The following is a 7,968-nucleotide window of genomic DNA, read 5'->3' as shown; positions in this document are numbered from 1 at the left end:
CAGTCTTTTATATAGTTTTTGGAGCAAAATATCTCTCGGTTTTTTTTTTTATATTAGCCAACAAAGTACGGAGTACTGTTTATTTGTCCCACCAAAATGCACAGGTTAACATCTGACTCGTTTCTTTGCTTCTCAAAATTTTGCCCTTGTTTTTTGTATTCTTACCTTTATTATTATTATTATTATTATCGTTTTTTATATTCTCAAAAAGTATGGATTACTGTTTTTGTATTCTCAAAATTCAAACTATTCATGTTTTCCGATCGGTAGTTGGTTACAGAAATACGGCACGTATAGAATAAGAACAAACCCGTGTCAGAGGTGCATTTGGCGGATGTTTTTTTTTTTTTACCTATCATCTAAGCAATTAGCCAAATATTACTTGGTACACAATTTATTCAAATGGCAACATTCTTCTATGATGAGATTGGTATTTAAGTACATTCAGATGCTCGTTATCGTCAACGGTACTTTCTTATATATAAGTCGAAGTACATCAATCGTTAATCAACTGATAAAGAAGGATGGATGGACAAATCAGATAGATAGTTAATGGATGTAATTAGCAAATGCATGAGGATTTTTTTTTTTTAACAAGTGTTCAATATGCACTCATTAACACACCTAAATTCCGTCTAAACTATCATGTATACACACATGCTTACAATTACTACATACCCTTACATTTACATGTTTCCCCTGATTAATCTTATTTTTCAAGAAATCTAACGCCTGAAACACATTTTCACGAGTGTTCAATCAACATCCGACTTTCTATCAAGTTAAGTAAAAGGGGGGAAAAAGGATAAACCTTTTTTGAGAAATGGTTCGTGTAACATGTGGTACCAGTGAAGATACCAGGGAAAGATTATGTAAAAATGCATGTCTGGATATTCTTTTATGCCTTCCTAATATTAGATGCTAGCTAATGTGTCTCTTTCTCGTCCTATGAACACGTCAAAAAAGAAAAAACGCTGAAGATAAAGAAGGAAACGGTGGAACGAAAGCAACATTCATTCGGCAACATAAAAACGCAGTAGAGCAACGTTTCTTTGTATGTCCTTTGCTGGATTTAAGTACGTATGTTTACTTCAGGTACGTCAATGGGACAGATTTTACTCAAATTCAATCTAGATCCAATATATTTTGGTGGGATTTGAATTTAATTTCTGAAATCCATATCCAAATCCTAGAAGAGAGTTATGGATCTGGGTAAGGTTTGATTTTTCGTGATCCATACCCAAATCTAGACCCGTGTATAAATAATTCAATAGAGTAAATTTCATATACACCGTCAATGTGTATGCTCTCATGGTTGGATAGATGATACATGAGCAAATTTTAAATTTGAAATTCAAATTTTACGTATGTGTCATTTATTTAATAGTGATAGTGTATACACTGATAGTGTATATAAGATTAATCCAATTCAATAGTATATACATACATACATACATACATACTAGTAAATTTATAATTTAATATTCTATGGTCATTAAATCGAACATAATAAGATTTCATGATTGTTTTCTTTTTCAAACTAATTGCAATGGCCATTATAATTGGTACAAACTTTTTTTAGAAAAAAGAGAAAAATAAAGACAAACAAACGAAAGATTGGACATGGATACAGAATTTTGACATTAAATAGAAATAGTCAATAATAATTCTTTTTTTTTGTTCATCATATAGCATTCAACTTACTGAATATTAATTTCATTATTCTAAAGTATAAATTGGATGGTATTTCTATTATTTTTAAATTATATATATTTTTACTTTAATATGTTTAGAAAAATACAACGGATGTCTATTGAATATCCAGATCCACAAGGGTCTGGATCTAAATTTATTTTTTTTAGACTTATAAGGATCAGGGTCTAGTTTGAATTTAATTAAATTTAATGGGTCTGAATCTAGATTAAATGAATATAACCCAAACACTATTAATTGACGTGCCTAGTTTACTTGTTGAAGTAACTGCCACGTTGGTCAATCAAAATTTTCAGAAGAAAGAAAAAGTTGCTTTTGACTATTTTTGGTTTCTTTCAAGTTTCAATTTTTCATACAATTTCAATGATAAATTTTCAAAAGTTGAGGCGCCTTGTGTTTTTTTTTTTCACTCAATGAGCCAACTAGCCGGCGGTATATATCCAGAAAATTCTAGTGAATGCAATTAGATGTTGTACTTCGTGCCATTCTCGTCAATAACTGTCAGTCACAAATTTTGAATTCTAAATTGGTTAGTGGGAAATATACTTAGAAGCTACTAGTATTAGTATCAGTGTATTAATGTATAGTAGCATCAATCCCTATTGATCATGTCAACAGAATTTTTTTTAAAATAATGAAAAATACACTAATCTTACTTTTTTGAAATATCAAATTTACAAGATTTTATTGAAAATTTTTCTTTAACAATGATAAGAGTACTTGGTTTCACATGGTAAGGGACCATTTTCAAGTTAAACACTCCCAGACACTACCTAATATTCACAAGGCAATTAGGCAACACAACCAACCGTCATCAGGTGGATCGCTTCTGAGCTGTTAATGGTCAATATTTGACATCAAAAAATTATACGGTTCAGATCATTTCATGTATTTCGTTTTTAATAATGTGCGTGGAGTCCATAAAAATTTGTTCTAAAGTTATACGTCATGCAAAATGCACATAACCGTTAGGAACGGTTGCATCCCTGATCCCAACCTTAGGAGATATTGAAAAAAAAAAAAAAAAAAAACTGCACCAATGGTTTCTAACAATTGCAAATTTTTCCTTTCATATTTAAAACGTTGCACTCATTCCTCCCTCAATCAAACCAACTTTTCATGTGCATATTTTTCAAGTTGCATGGAAAGTTTTGCATTCCAATTTTGCTACTCTAACTTCTTGCTTGGTACTCAGTCTTCGGACGAAAATGCCTCCTTTTTCTTATGGTGACAAAGAAGTAATAATTAATAAATGGGATTTAGATACTTGAATACAACTCTTTTACATGTTAAAAAAACAACTACTGTTTTAATAGTATAAAGGACCAATAAAAGAGAAATATATTTCCATACAACCCCACAAAGTTAAGCTGGTAGTATTAGGTAACTTTTAAATATAGAGATAAAATTATTATTAGCAATGCGACTACCGAAAAAGACCTTGAGCAACTCGATAAAACGGCCTGATTGACTGGTCTTCAGTTCAGATTTCGAATGATTTCCATAAAAAATAAAAAATAAAAAATAAAAATTACGCAATCAAGAATCACCCATGCCTGCCAAATTCAAACATAAACAATGCTCCACTTGCTACTATTATCCACCACCATCCTCCACTTTCTATAGGCAACAACCAGCCCCAGTATTTTCTTGTTCTCTCTGTCCATTTTTTTCCTGTAAAAGCAGGCAGGATTCTTTGCTGCCTGCTTTTACTAGTAGGATTTGTCAAAGGGTCCATAGTCAAAACTCAAAAAACTGATCATACTTTTCTCCTTCATCCATCCATCCATCCATCCATCCCCATGGCAGACTATAATTATAACAGATCAAAATCCTACTCTTATTCGAGCCATCACAGGAATAATAATATGCAGATGGACAACTACTACAACTATGGATCATCATATGATGGACCAACGTCCATTTCTGCGTATCCTAATAATAATCCTCCTCATGACTTCAGGTCTTACAGCGTTTCATATTCTTCTTCCTATGATGCACCGCCGCCTCCTCTGCCGCTGCCGCCTCCTCCTCCTGGACCGGCCCAGGTGAAGGACTGGAAGCTCAAGAAAGGCAAGAGCATGGGTGGGTCAGCTTCAAAATCTTGGAGCTTTAATGATCCAGAGTTCCAGAGGAAGAAAAGGGTTGCTAGCTATAAAGTCTACTCTGTCGAAGGCAAAGTCAAAGGGTCTTTTAGGAGGAGCTTTAGGTGGCTTAAAGACAAGTATACACAAGTTCTTTATGGTTGGTGGTGATTTATACTTATTTTGCTTGTTTTTCTGCTCTTCTCAATCAAAAGAAACTACTCCTATGTGATTTGAAACGCAAGAGCTTGTGTTTTTTTTTTTTTTCTATTTCCCCTCTGTGATCAAACATAAAATTTCACAAAATTGGACTTAATTTTCTTGATGTCTGTTTATTTCCTGCTGTAAATTTGGTTCTGCAACAACTTTTTTTTTTCTTCTTTCTTCTGGGCTCTGTTATTATTAAATGCCTCCCTTTCTGGAGTAATCTAGCAGTACTACTTTACTTGATCCTGGTACGCTTCATTATTCTCCATTATGATCTGATTTTACTTTTTTCTTCTGTACCATGCTTGCGTGATTAGGTATGCTTTGTTTATGTAATAGTTGCTTGCGTGATCAGGTATGCTTTGTTTATGTAGTTGCTTGTGTGATTAGGTATGCTTTGTTTATGTAGTTTAAATAGTCCCTATTTTTCTAAGATTCCGCCAGCCAATCACAACCCATTGTCTGCTAAGCGGATGCAAAATCGAAGGAAATGCAATTTTTGTGGTTATTTGTCCTTGTTGGTCATGGAAGCTGAAAAGCTTCTATCTGAAAATTCTTCACATTCAGAATTAGAAGTTGTTAGTGAAGATGTTGGTACTGTTAGCTTAACTGGCTTGATAAATGACAGACATCTCTGTAATCTGCATCGGAATGGAGAATTTACAACTGGCAAGATTTTGTTTTTAAGGATATTTGGAATTTTGGGTAGTACTTGTCAATTTGTCAACATGGAATTAGTTAATCTTTTAATCAGCATTGATAAACTAAGATCAATCTTGTGCAGTTGGCTATCAGGCATGAGATTTGTCCTTACAGAATACATGTATCCAATATGGTATATTAACTTCTGTGTTTTAAATTCCTGGACTCAACCAAGTTGGGCATCTTCTGGGTTTCAATTTTCACCATCAACTAATTCCTCTTTTGGGTTGCATACTTGGAGTTGGTTGCTTCTGCAATTTGGGGATTGAGTTCTGCTTGGGACATGGTTGATCTTGTGCACATTCTCTTCTGAATTCTTGCTCTTTCAGTGTTTTCTTTTCCAAATGCCAAATAGAGAGAGAGAGAGAGAGAGTATTTGGAAACAGGTTGGAAGAAAGGGAGATTGATGGAGTGATCTGGATTAAAAATCCTTGTGAACTCGATGATATCGATGACTGATCTTCGTTTATTTGCTTGCCAAATTGGTCCATAACTCGCTTAAGATTTTTGTACCCTGTCAAAACTCATAATGTTGTGGACATCCTGCATCCAATCTGGTTCTAAATATTACTCTGTCTTGGATTCTTGAATGTGTAGTCATTTGGGATCGTCAGATGCGAATTGTTTATGCTTTCATCTGCAATCAACACAATGCAATCTAATTGAGCGGCTTAAAATGTCAAGGCTGGTGAGCTGATGATTTAGCTTACTACTTTTGATTCCTATTAGAACTATACATAACTGTTGGATGACTTGTATCATCACTAGTCCTTGATTTTATCAGCCGCCAAAGTTGTAAAGAAAGGACGTCTTTTGATTCAGGTCAGAAAATGTTGTGATTCTCTCAATGTGAATGCTTGAAATTTTGCAGTCTTCGTTGAATGATCTGAAGCCTGATCATGATATGATGCATTCAGCTGTGAATTTGTTGATGTTTCACACTTCCCTTTTTTTTTTTTTTTTGTTGCGTTGAAGGTTTTAGACTAATAACTTGAAGTTTCAAGAACCATTCTCTTGTGCAAAGGACCCATTTTATTAGTTTCAAAGAGAAATTAAAGTATTTAAGGGTCGTCAAAAGATGCTTGGAATGATAACGCTTCACCTGTAATCATTAGCCACACGTTCTTATCAAGGGATAGTTACAGGTTTGAGTCATCAATCAATTGAGAATCGCTATCCATCCTTTTTAAACAAGAAGCCAAAAAAAAAAAAAAATCAAAAGGTCTTTGCAATGTCCAAGTTTACTGAGTCAAGGAAAGTTATCTCGAATTGCATCGAGGGATGAATTTAATATCTTGAAAAAGGGTACTGTGCCTGGAAAGGTCAAAGAATTAAGGGGCGAATTTTGTCTTGTTGGATTTTATCAAGCAAATAACTCACGGCACCGGTGTTATCTCCAAGGTCCAATGCAAAATCATACGTAGAAGCGCAGGGTGTTGTGAGAGAAAAGCACTACCATTTAGTAGTATCTACTAATCTAATTAAGGTATTGTTTGGATAGCCATTTTTCGGTGAAAAATGGTCTTGTTTTCCGTGAACACATTTTCCTATCACCTTTTTACCTCACATACATCAAATCGCTACAGTAATTTTCCAACGAAAAATTTATGAAAAATGCAATCCAAACACAACCTTCTCATTTAGTCGTGATATTCCATAATAGTGACAACGTTTGATCTTTCCAATGTCTTTCTAACTTGAAATTACGGTAAAAGGGTTTTTCTAGCGTGTGTCCCTCATTAACGCATCTAGTATTCATCTAGCATATCATATATATATATATATATATATATATATATATAATTATAATCCTTTCTTATGTATTTTTTTCTATTTAATTTTATCTATCCTCCTTTATATATTATTATTTTTTCTAATTAATTTTATATTTTTAAAAATATAACACTTGATATATATTTTAACAGGTGCCCTAGACGAACCAACGGTAAACTTGGGAGGATTGTGGATGTGTAGAGTTAATGGTTGAATCACTGAAATGAATTTAAAAGAGGGGAAGTGCACTTGAATATTCAAGAAACGGTTCAACTTGCTGTGCCTAAATTCCATCTCTTAGTTTTAGGGGCAAGTTGGTTTGTCGCAGCGGTGAGCCATCGTCGTTGGTTGAATACAAGTTCAACTAATCGGGGACTAAATATGAGAAATACAGTAGAGAATAGGGTGAAGTGAGATTGGATATGAAAAAATTACTTCAAAAAAATTACCTTTTGTATTTATTTTTTTAATTATATATATATTTTTTCTTCTCTCTCTCCTCTCACTTTTTTCCGTGACACAGAACAATTAATCTCTTGTAGCAATATACCAAGTTGACAAAATTGCCTTGCCACTTAAAAGAGAGAGTTGGATTCGATAATAAAGCGAAAAAAATTATAAATTTAAATTCTCTCGCTTATTAAAAAAAAAAAAATCACTCAAAAGCGACACGGTCTCGGTCAAACCTCTAACAAATGGACAGTGCAGCCCAACTTAAAACTTAAAAGCCGTTTGTTTGAGAGAAGGATCTGAAAATTTTGGGAAAAAAAGAAAAAGAAAAGGAGAGAAAAAAAGAAAAAAGAAAAAGAGCCACTTGAAAGAAGGATCTGTATAATTGAAAGGGAAAAAGGAGAAAGAACAAATAATCGCATACATTGCCGAGTAACTCCTTTGCATTATTTACTACTATATTCTTATCTAACTTTAATCTTTTTAAATAAATATATATTTTGACTTTCAACCAAGTGGTGGCTTAGTGCTGTTTGAATACTCACCACCAGACATATCCTTCAGGAATTGTACTCATAAATTTCTGCCCACTCGAGACAAGGGTTCAAACCTTGCTTCCCCACCGTTATCACATTATGTGGTTCTTCTAAAAAATTTAAATGGATATGTAATGCACCTGTTTGGTCCCGTGGTGATTCTGTCCCTATCGGTCTCTCGTAGATTCAATTCGGCTTTCCCTTAGTTAAATTAAAATAGAGTAGGATATAGATAAAAAAAAAGTGATGATTGACAAAAAAAAAAAAAAAAAAAATTTCTGCCCACTTAACTATTAAAATTTTCAAATAATTCCCTGAATTATCAAAATAAGACTATTAAAATTTTCAAATAACTCCTTAACTCCTAAAATTATATACTATTATTCATTTTTTTCTATCTTCACTGTTAATTTTCTTTATTTCTTTAAGTTTTAGGAAAGTCTTTGTATAGGCATAAATGCCTTTCAATTTATCTAATTTAAATAAATTGAACTGCAGAAGTA

This window comes from Coffea arabica, chromosome 8c (genome assembly GCF_036785885.1).
Source record: "Coffea arabica cultivar ET-39 chromosome 8c, Coffea Arabica ET-39 HiFi, whole genome shotgun sequence".
Taxonomy (NCBI): Eukaryota; Viridiplantae; Streptophyta; class Magnoliopsida; order Gentianales; family Rubiaceae; genus Coffea; species Coffea arabica.
This window is presented reverse-complemented; position numbering follows the sequence as displayed.